Source organism: Papaver somniferum, chromosome 3 (assembly GCF_003573695.1).
Source record: "Papaver somniferum cultivar HN1 chromosome 3, ASM357369v1, whole genome shotgun sequence".
NCBI lineage: Eukaryota > Viridiplantae > Streptophyta > Magnoliopsida > Ranunculales > Papaveraceae > Papaver > Papaver somniferum.
This window is the reverse complement of record NC_039360.1, coordinates 183252876-183265075: the sequence shown is the minus strand read 5'-3', so window position 1 is coordinate 183265075 and position 12200 is coordinate 183252876. Positions and strand designations below refer to the sequence as shown.

At 37.1% G+C, this 12200-nt stretch overlaps 1 long non-coding RNA gene across 16 annotated transcripts; it reads right to left on the bottom strand.

Moving 5' to 3' along the window:
- Window positions 1-484: 484 nt before the first annotated feature.
- Window positions 485-5461, bottom strand: LOC113358231. 16 transcript variants are annotated; one of them, XR_003364306.1, is made up of 12 exons: window positions 5141-5461; window positions 4936-5045; window positions 4797-4842; window positions 4225-4324; window positions 3653-4004; window positions 3139-3267; window positions 2646-2722; window positions 2156-2560; window positions 1765-2035; window positions 1126-1205; window positions 978-1027; window positions 485-863 (listed from the first exon to the last, which is right to left on the bottom strand). It is a non-coding gene; the product is annotated as an uncharacterized LOC113358231 (long non-coding RNA). The 16 variants fall into 16 exon arrangements; XR_003364313.1 differs by having other exon boundaries at window positions 2163-2560; XR_003364308.1 differs by having other exon boundaries at window positions 1765-2311; window positions 2461-2560.
- Between the last annotated feature and the right edge of the window lie 6739 nt (window positions 5462-12200).

Here is a 12200-nt window from a genome sequence, read left to right as displayed (position 1 = left end):
TACGTCAATCATACAACTATATTTTCAGAGAATCATGAACGATAAATATGAGACAAAACTAATATATTGAATCAAAGAACCATGTTATGTGAAATCCAACTAATCTATAACCAAAAGAAAATCAAGTACTCATGCTCATGGAGTTCACACGAGTGGAATAGCAGTTTCGTACCGTCAAAGCAAGTCATAGATACAAGTTAAATGACTTGCTTTGGCCGTCGGGGAAAGGGTCGCTGTTTGAGCGTCTTTTTCATCTATGACGTGTCTCTACGGTTTTTTGAAAATCTTATATCAACGACAGATTTTAACAGTCAATATTTTATGACTGACGCTAATCGGTCATAGATATAAATCTTAATATAAAAAAAATTGATTCAGATTGGCTGTCTGGCCTGATTGAATCTGCTAAATCTGAAATCATACACAAATGGAACTCAAATGAGAATCAAATAAAACTCAAATTAGAATCCAAATGAAAACCAAATTCAAATCAAATGAAAATGAGAATCAAATTAAACTTGCACACAAATAATCATTCAATTTAACATTCAATGATTCATTGGTTTCAAGTTACACAAAAAAGATTGAAATCTGGAGTTCTGACCAATGTAATCTTACAAGAAAAGCCACTAAACATGTGTTAAAACCAGCATTATTACCGAATATCTCCATCCCGATACTCATCATATCCAACAGTTGTCGAAATTGAAGGAGCTTCATTCGTGGTTCCAGTGAAGACAAATGGATCTATAAGCATTCTTGTTGGGGTCTGATATTATTGGAGATTCCAAAACCAAATACCAATGCTTCCTTGGAGATCACTATTGCTTCTGCTGTATGTTTTGCAAACCCAAGTTTAAAACCTGAAAGCCGAAATATAACCTTGATTTTAATACGATTTGTAATTAGACTTAGGGAAACTAATAACAACTAAACTGATAACAAGGAATGATGCTCAGATAGGTTCTTTTATTTACCTGAGTCCGAGCGGAGCCTGTCCATTATCTGGGTTTCTCAGTCCCCATCTCTTATCAATGACATACCAAGAAAAGCAAGTTACATTCAGAAACAAAACTATGTAATATCCAAACTAGGAGATGGAACATGTTTGCTGGCGAAACAAACCTCAAACTTCTTTGTTGAGCTTTGATATCCCTTACAAATGCCACTTTCATATAATCGAATCCATCTTCAACAAGTAACCCCTGGAATCCACAATAGCATTCAGATTCAACTATGTTTGCAATAAAATCTGTACATACCCACTGAAGTATTATATATACAATGCACAAATACCCCACTAAAGTATTCTACAAGGCATGAATGCTTCCAAAAAGAAAGTCTTCAACATAGTGTTATAAAGAGTAAATTTTAAGAACCAAAACTAAAGGAGTTCTTGAAGCTAAGACCCACCTGGTGATACATTCGACACAAAAAATATTCATGCATAACTCACTATTGTGAACTAAGAGTAGGGTTCAGTCACAAGAACCATGACATGATATTTAAACCGCTGATGGAAATTTGTTATTTCTTTATCTTACAATGAAACTAACATGATTCGAGTACGGGAGTAACTTAATCAAACTGCCATTACAAAAATTAAAATGCAGTGACATATGGATAGGTGTGCATGATAAGTAAGAAACGCGGACTCACAAGCGGTCCATTTCTATCCGAGTAATAAATGGAGACCTACAAGTCTGCTTCACCAGTGCATTGCTTTACGATGACCAAGATGTGAGAAGAATTGTGAACAGTTACCTGGGTTGTTTTCAGCACAATTAGTCCTTGAACTTTAGAAGTTAACTTTACGGCATCCTACTTCTTCACTTCTGCTTCTGATGTATTTTCGCTGACCCGAGTTTAAATCCTGAATGCCGATCTATAACCTTAGAACTTTATACGATTTGCAACGAGACTTAGAGAAACTAATAACAACTAAATGGTAACAAGGAATGATGCTCAGATAGGTTCTTGTGATTATCTGAGTCGGAGCAATGCTAGTCCATTATCTATGTTTCTCAATCCCCACCTATTATCAATGACATACCCAGAAAAGCAAGTTACATTCAGAAACAAAACTATGTAATAGCCAAAATAAAGAAGAATTAAAGCACACGACAGCACATGACAGCAAATGTTGGTCCATTACTGAGTACTTCTTTGAAAGTATCGTGGTCCATTCCGTCATTGAAAGCTATAATTGTCAGACTCTGTCGATATGGAAACAAGCACGCATCTATTTCCAAACCATTGAATAGTAAATATGGAACTTTCGATCAACTATCTATCAATTGATATGTCAAACCTGAAACATCAGGACCAACCATGCCTGTAATCGATGAAAACTTCGGTAAAGGTGAAGAAATGTCCAGTGCTCCAAACTACTTTTAGTGTTAGCGAGAATTCAAGAAAAAAACTGAGCACCCAGAAATAATTACAAGACAAGGAGATTACATAGAAATGGGTTTCTTTTACCCTTTTCCACCCTTTAGGGTGCGACAGAAATGAACGATCCTTCTTCAGTGGCCAATTTAGCTCAAAGCAAGTAGGTGACCTGCAAATATACCGAGAATGATAACATAATGAACAAGTATCCAAGTAAGAAGCCTGATCACATAGCAAAGTCACGAAAGACAAACCAGAAATACTCATTGAAGTCGTCCTAATTCCTCCAATCTGAGTGGACAGTTTTCCTATTGTTGAGTATAGAAGTTTCCTGCAGATAATCAGTGAGATGGATGAACAGTTGCAACTAAGAACAAACATAAAGGAAGCCTAACAGGTTAATTAGCACATATAACATGTTGGCGAAGAACAATTTTGGTCTTTAAAACCCGATCACATAGTTGTTGTCGTATTTTCCCACTGATTCTACAGAGAGCCTTACATAGCATAATCACCTACTGACAGATAATTCCAAACACAGTACAAAGCATGCACATGTCTCCTTTATATCTTGATCCTTAATTTTGAGAATTCCACGGCTTTTCCGTAAGGTACTTTTCTTTAACGAGATATATCAAGATGGTCCATATGAATAAAATAAAAAATTATCCATTAAATATGCCATTCATTTGGTGAACCCATGTGTATTAGCAATTACAAATAAAATAAGAAAAACAATGCACTAACCCTAACCATTGTCTCATAAATGGTAGAGATGAGTTGTTCAAGGTAAGACACGGAACCATTATCACCGGTACAGCTAACAGCTGGCTGCGCCTCGCCATGGTCCAACATCGCAGTCAGCTCTTTTGCCATCTGCATACCAAAAGAAACTCGAGTCTAAGAAGGCAGACGTGGAATTTTCAAAACTCAAGCACATCATTAAGACATTAAGTCGTAAACTAGATTAGAAGGCTTGGAACTCCATCTTATAGTTAAATATTATGCCAACAGCCCTGTAATACATGCTTCCTTAGATAATCAAATTGATTCTTTTTTTACATCAATGCAGAATGATAGAATTAAATAGGCATTAGACAACTTATCAAGGAAAACGCACATAAATGTGGCCGTTGCTAGAAATATATTTTCTGTATATTTGTAGAAAATCTGAATGCAGGTGACCTAGTCTCAATCATAGTTACTGGATAAATAGGTTTAAGTGACTAATCAGCCTACATAGAGTGACAGAAATACTCACGTGGCGAAATATATAACATACGCATTCTGGAAGAAAACAGACATTTGTAGCCTCCCCCAAACACACAAGTATAAAGAAACCAAAAAAGAGTTTCATACACTTGTTTTCCGCTTCTAAACTGCTAGAATGTAACTAATGTAACTGGTGTTTGTAAAGTACAACACACCCCTGAGCACGACGTTTCCAATCTTCTCCAAAGTTTGAAGGAGCAGGAATACCACCCAACATCTGTCAGCAAGCAAAACCCAAGATAAATCCCATGGGAAGCACAAGATAAACAAAGGGTACACCCCTGAGTACGGCGTTTCCAATCGTCTCCAAAGTTTGAAGGAGCAGGAATACCACCCAAGATCTGTCAGCAAGCAAAACCCAAGATAAATCCCATCAGAAGCACAAGATAGACAAAGGGTACACAAGATAAATCCCATGGAAAGCACCTCCCTTTAGACCATTGCAAAGTGGGGTCTCCTGTTTTGCTTAGAAGAATAAGCAAAACTCATGAACGCATTTGCAGCAGAAACATACACTACACTACAAGTCATAATAAGCAAGGACCAAGAGACCACACATACTTGATAGTGGAAAGAAACAGACAGTTCCCATCTTCTCAATTTTCTCTTTATATCCACAACATCGGTGCATTTGATGGGTTTCAGTATGAGACATTTTCCTCTACAAGTACCAATTCAAGAACTTCTATAAAATTACCAAAATCGCAAATCATCAAATTGCACAATTATAATCAAACAATAGCAGTAACAAAAATGATTCCAAACTCATTCATGTGTAGTAGTAACTTATATAGTTATATTTGAAATGGTTTTCTTCTTTGCAAAGCAACTAAATAGTAAATTATCTTTGAAATTTAATCTTACAACTCATGACACACCAACTAACATCATAACACATCATAACACACCAACTAAATAGTAAATTATCTTCGAAAACATTCTTCAAACATCATAACACACCAACTAACTAAAATTTCAGATCATTCATTCAAGAACCTAGAAATCTACAAGAGAGAATATCCATTTGTTATAAAGCTTACAAACAAAAATATCCATTTGAGATCTAACTATTTTATCAACAGCAACCTTAAAGCACTAATCATTTAACAACATACAAGGAAAGATCATTATACCTTCATAGTTCGCACCTCCACCCTGATTTCATCGGTCTTGCTGTTACTGCAAACACACAAAGACGAAATTCTAGTGGCTGCACAAAGAGAAACCCTTTGATAGAGATACTGAGAGAAACTAAGAATTGAGTACACATACCAGTACCACTGTCAACTCCACCAACCGCTCCTATTAGCGCCTCAAAACCTTATGAGCAACATCAACAATAATACCAGAATCCGCCACCAATTTGACTCCTCTATTGCCTTCTGTACCTCTCAGATTCAGAAAATAAAATTAATCGAAAAAACCCTAACTCCAAAATTGAAATAGAAGGGAAAATAAAAAATAAAATAGAGCTCACCATTCGAAAGAGATGAGCATTTAGATGAAGAGGTAAGTGATCGAAGCGTTCGTGGTGCTGATTTATAGATCTGAGAGCTCGATTTCCTTTTAATGAAGAATACACGAAAAACTTGACCGGTGGAACAAACACCCTTGCTTCAAATCATGTCTCATACCTAATCACGAAAACCCTTGGATTCGAATCACATATGACACCTAATTTAATACACGATATTTGTAGTTTCAATTATGGGATGGATGGAGAAATAATCAGGTTGAATCTGTTCCAACAGATTTGAGATGTACAACTCGAAAAGTGAGATGAGGGATTTCAGAAGAAGAATCCATAGAAGGGCGGTCCGCGAGGTATAACCCCAAAGGTGTCACATCCATGCACAAAAACTCCACCAAAACAAAATGTCCACAAAAACTTCATTTAACATAAACTGTCTACACTACCCTTTTATTATTTAAATCACCCCAACATAAACAAAAATCAACCCAACCTTTAAATTTTATTATATGATCACCACGAACAACAACCCACCACCACCAACACCACCACCGCCCGTCGTCGCCGCCGCCACCGACCACCTTCGCCGCCGTCGCCACCGACCACCTTCACCGGCTCCACCGACCACCACCGCGCCACCACCAGAAAAATGATGAAACCAAAAATTGGTTTCACCAAAATAAGATGAAACCAAATTTTGGTTTCATCATAAAAGAAAGGAGAAAGAAGAAGAAGAAAAAATGAAACACAATATGATGAAACCTTCCACCACCGTCAACTGCACCGCCCCCATCGCCACCACAACCATAATCACCACAACCACCACTACCATTACCTCCTTAACTAAGACTACTTTCAACAAAAAACAATCCACAATAAGATGAAACCTACCACCACCATCAACTGCACCACCCCCATCGCTGCCACAACCACCAGCACCACAACCACCACTACCATTACCCCCTCAACTACAACCAGTTTCAACAAAAAATAATCCACTTGTATCCCACCATCAAAAATTGGCTTCACAGATATTAATATTCAACAAAATGAAAAAATATGATGAAACCTAATTAGGTTTCATCAACTTCAGTCAATTCATTACACTTTTAACAATGCAGACATACACCTCTTTAATTGTAACCCATACCAGTCCTTTATGCAACACCTGAAGCTCAACTACAACTCTCATTGCATTAGCACCACCCTTACTCAGTTAATCCATTCTTTATCACTTCCATAACTTCAGTTAAGGCCACCACTACCAACAAAACTTCTTCATCAATACCTGGAGTACCAGTACCAGACCCTGCTATACACATTCTCCCAATTCATACACACATATAATCAAAACCACCATTATACATACAATCGAAACCACATATTGTCATTTCACCAACATAACTTCAATGATGAAACCAAACATGCCGTCTTCCAAGTCAGACCGAATAAACTAGACAAAAATCAAGTGAAACCAAAATTTGGTTTCATCATAAACTTAATTTTCATCATTAAAATATTTGGTTTCATGACAGAAAATAGGCAAGTTTATGATGAAACCAAATTTGGTTTCATCATTAGTTTACTGTTTTCACCAACCAAAACTGTCAGAATTTGATGAAACCAATTTTGGTTTCATCATAAATCTGTCATTTCCCAATACAATATTGATTTCGACTTTGAAGATGTATCATCATTTGCTGGTGATGAAAACATCATAAGGTGGTGGTGGTGATTGTAGAGGATTGAACGAGGAGGCGGAGGTGATGTTGGGAGCGGATTTGCAGGTACTGGTGTTAATTGTAGATGAGGTGTTGTTGGTTGCCGATTTGAAGGTATTGGTGGTGGTTTTAGATGATAAAAGGAGGAGGTAGAAGTAGTGTTGGTGGCGGATCTGACGTACTGGTGGGAAAAACAAAAATAAGAGGAGGCGGTGTTGTTGATGGAAAATCTGTAGACGGAGAAGAAGAAGGTGATGATGGTGTTAATGGAGGATAAGGAGGTGATGATGGTGTTAATATAGGAGACGGAGGTTCTGTTGGTGGCGGATCTGGACACATCGGCTGGTTTGATGGTGGCGGAGCTACTGTTGGTGATAGATCTGAATAGAAATAGAAGAAAAAGAGATGAAAGTTTCGTGGAGGAGACGAAGGTGTTGCTGCTGGTGGTGACAGAGGTGTTGTTGTTGGTGGTGACGGAGGTGTTGAGATGGTGTTCATGGAGAGATATTTTTTGCTGCTGGTGTTAATGGTGGTGGGGAGATGAAGACCGCATAAATAGAAAAAATAAAGGAGAGAAGAAGAAGAAGACAAGGTAAAAAGGGTATGTTTGGCTTTTTTTAAAGTAATAAAAACTAAATTTGCACATTATTATTTGACCTGGAGTTTTTGTGTCACTTTTTAATTAATTGGTTTTCATTTATTAAAAATAATATGGCTGGATTTTTTATACCACATGTTTGGTCACCTTGGTTTTATTTGACTAGTTTTGATAGAAGGGTTTATTTTATTTTTTTTGAAGCATGTAAACAAAGAAGAACTAGAAAGAAATTATACGTGGGATACCCACTGAGTCATCTAAAATAATTTGGCTGATAAAACGTGGGATTGCCTGGTCCCATATTGTTGTCGATAAGTTTCCCGCTTGACTTCCATCAACTCCGTAATTTGCTAAACCATCTGCTGCTTGATTCCCTTCTTTATAGTTGTGCTGAATGACACATTGTGGAATTTGTCTCATTTTCTGTTTTATTTCGAAAACCATTTCTGCAATATACCATGGGGCTTTTGTGTCGGTTTTTATAAAGTGCATCAAGTTTTCCGAATCTGTTTCGAAGATAACCCTTTGCCATTGTCTTTCCGCCGCTGTCCTTGAAGCTAAAAGAGTTTCCCACGTTTCAGCTACTAGAGCCGTAATTATTCCCAGAGGTTGGGCGAGAGCCATCACAACTTGAGAACCCGAATCCCTGCAAATAAATCCTGCGCCCGCCAATCCTGGATGTCCCCTTGCGACCCCATCAGTGTTGATCTTTATCCAGTCCAGTTCTGGTCTGTTCCATCCTGCTAGTATTGTTGTTGTTGATCTGGTATTTATTGTAGTAGTTGTAACCGGTGGATCTCCAGGTAAAATAGGGTGTACACTAGTACAAAAATGGCCTTTGGTCACAGTATTTTACTGTGTCCAGATGTCTATGGTCACGATAATTCATTTTTGGTAAACCGTGACTAAAGCCTGCGAGGCCAAAAGTCCAACATTTGGTCACGGTTACTTCCGTGGATACATGTCAAGTCCACCGTGACCAAAACTTCAATGGTCACGGGTTTTTGTTGTACACCGTGACAAGTTGGCTCTTTAGTCATGCTGAAATACACCGTGACCAAAGTTGATCAATGGACACGAATTGCTTATTAAACCGTGACCAATATGTAATATTCAAACTATCTAAAATACTTGGATGTATAGGCACATCTTTATGCCTTGCAAAAAAGAAAGTGGAGCAACAATGAAATAATCTTAATTAAAATTCTTAACATGGCATTGAATCCGACAATATCTTACAAAATCAACATAGTTTACATTTATCTTGATTATGGATTCTACTAGAGTTGATAACAGCGACATCTCAATATAATTAGCAAGTATCAAAACATATAAAAGCATTCGCATAGAAGAGTACGAAGCTCCAACAAAGTTTCGGAAGCACAACTGCACTTCCTTTGCGATCCTAATCCAAGTCTTGTTTACTGAAGATGCATGTGAACACTCACACTGCAAGAGCTCCTCCAAACTCTGCGTCTAGGATGTCGCTTGGCTGCAAAAGATAAAAGTAAAACAAATTTATTAGTAAAGATACAACACACGATCTTATCTTACATAATTCACATTGTGTTAGTGCCAGAGACATCCGAACACCAAAAATAAAAAATAGGGAAATAACAGAAAAATATCCTTAATTTATATTGCAATTCAAACAATTTATACAGAACGTGCAAGTTTTTAGTCTCAAGTCACAAAGTAAGACTCCGAAAGTATTTCTGGAGATTTATGTTCCTCCATTATTCCAAGTGCCACAACTTCCCATCTACAAATGAAGTCAGGTGATTATCCCGTGAGATGGCGGAAAAGCATTTGAAGATCAACCTAAAAAAAAAGAAGGAAATATCTAGCAGGAAAATAGAGACCAGATTTCCAGTACAACACAAAACGAAACTGATGAGCAAAATCTCTTCATGTCGACAAAAACAAGAAGAAAACTTGCTTTAAAAAGAAAACTCTCAATTTTTCATTTTTCATATCTTTCTCGTCATTAGGCAGTGGAGTTTTGTGTTTCTGGTTCACTGTACTTCTAAGGTTCTAGTAGGGATATATATACCTAGTTCATGCCCCACTTCCAAATTGCCAGTTCCAAGTGCTTGCTACATCTTTTTTTACAGGATTATTGACAATCAGTAGCTTGATCATTTCCTGAAACTCCTGAAATCCAAAATGAAGTAATAAAGGATGAGATAGAGAAAGCCAGACAGACATATAACAATTACCCTAAGAGAGAGACAGGGAGTATAGTTTTTTTCACTAGAAGTCGTTAGAAGCAGGACAGGAAGATATAATATCACCAAGCAACTGCTTTATCAGTTTAACAAGCAGGCTAATATCTGCATTTCTAGCTTCACACGCAGGGTAACAACTCCTTTTTTTGGCTCCAAGTGAGAATCTATCAACTGATATACTGTGTCAGAGAATACATATTAGTAAGGCTCAACAATGGGATACTAGTCTAACATCAGAAAACTCGGCAGACTTATATTATTAAGGCTTCATGTTCGCTTGATTTAATGACGTAACCATCTAGTCGAGAACTGCACGTTCAATACATGGGATCACCTGTAACAATTAGTTCTTTGGTTAATTTTAATCATTTAATTCTAGTGAGCAGAAAAATCATATAAATTGCATACAAACTTGTATTGAGGTTGAATGGTGGATGAGTGTATAAGTGTTGCTTCCAGAGTGTAAATTGTTAGAGTCTTACAGAAAGCTATTGGAAATTGTTATTCATAGAAGTTGAACTAAACCAAAGCAAACTATTGCTTGATATAGAATCATAGTAAATCAACTTACTGGCAATATGGGGCCCTGAGAACAAATTACAGATTGCATCTCATATGTCTCGCAAACGGCTTCTTCTTTTTTGCCAAGAGACACCAGTCGTGCATAACATTTTACATGACAAAGAAACATGAAAGGGTAACCATTAAATCCCACACCCGGAAGACTAAAGAAATGGAGAAAAAAGTAAGTTGACAAACAAACCTGTCAGAATGAACTAAGTTTTAAGGTTATCTTCATCAACAATGCCATAGTTCTTTGAAATCTTTCGATTTGGTTGTGGCCCGCATCCACGAAATAAAAAAACTTCACACACCAGATATAATATCGTACAATAACTATTTAAAGCAAAACTGGCCACAATAAAGGCAGAACTGAGTGAGCTTGTGAAAAGACATAACATACCGCATAATAATTAACTTTTTGTTTCATTAACAAGTTACAGAATTAGTTCACAAACCTTTGCAGTTCAACCTAAAACATACTCAACATGTACGAAAGGGATTTACATTCCATAAAACTTGCATCAATTGCCCTAGATTTGGTATTATGCATCCAAGTTTTCAGATAATTCAGATAAACAGATTGTGTATGATAAGTGGATGAAAGACATGCAGGAGAAAAGTAATCACACGACTTAAAAATCAGTACAATACTTCCCACAGAACCTACAATGATATTGAATATCTCAGTTGAGGAGACTACAAGTTAACTGCAATTGAACCACATATAACTGAACCACAAAAAAAAACAGAGCTCTAAAATATCATATTGAAAGACATCGGTAGATATATATACAGGTACTGCTGCGAAATCAAATCAAAGACACATTAGGTTAAGGATATCGAATACATTGAATCAAGCACCAAGGAAGAAGGAGACCAATCTCAGGAAGGGGAGTTCGAATTTCTGAACAGCCTTATAAGTGCAAGAATCTCGTGCCAACTGGATTAGTTGCCATTATGATCTTTGGGTTCACTGTCAAAGAAAACATAGAAAACCAGTTCATCTTTAAAATAGGTATCAGCACAATATAAGATGCCAAGGAAGAAACTAACTTACCGTTCACATAAAGGGAAAAGGCATGCATCTCTCACACTCTAGCAATGCTTGTTGGTAGACTGAAGGGGGACCTTCTATATGGTCACTTGAGATGCAATTGTCAGTCACGCAATTGGTCTCAATTTTGCAAAAAAAATTCAATTTCATCACAATTGGAAGCCAAATGATCATTCTTTTTATTCTTAGGGTGCCTATTTCTAAATTCAAACACAATCAAAATTGGAAAATAATGTGCCATTGTCTCAATCAAGAAAACCCTAAAATATAAAGAATCTCATTCAACACACTATTACATCTATTGACCAAAAGCGAGTCCAAAATTTAACGAATTCAAAGTCTTACCAGAAAAAACCCAAGCTGCTTGAACTTAATCGAAAATCAGTTTCACCATGGAATAGCAAAACGCGTTGTTCACTGAGTACTCCTCTAATTTTGAACCATAAAATTTATCTGAACTATGTAATTCTGATCCCACAGAAACATTGACTGACTGATTGGACCTCCGATTCAAACTCCATTGGAACAGGAAACCAGATCGAGCAAGATCTCCCTAAAAACATTGACTGACAGATAAAATAAGGTTTTTATTTGGGGAACGACAAGGAGAAGAAGTAGAGGAATGATTGCTCTAAAACATAAGAAGGTGCACGGAGTTGGAGTAGATTGTGTGAGACTGGGAGTGTCCGGGAGTGTAGAAAGTGGGTTAAGAAAACAAAGCAGTTCTAACTTCTAATCGTGTTTAGAAAAAGATGTAAACTAGACACGCGTCGAGTGTACCCGTATCTAAAGAGATATGAACTGGTTACTGACACATATTTGGCTGGGACAAACAACACTTTAGTCCCGTTTATAGATACAACCGTGACCAAAGACCATAGTTGTACTAGTGGTATTACCT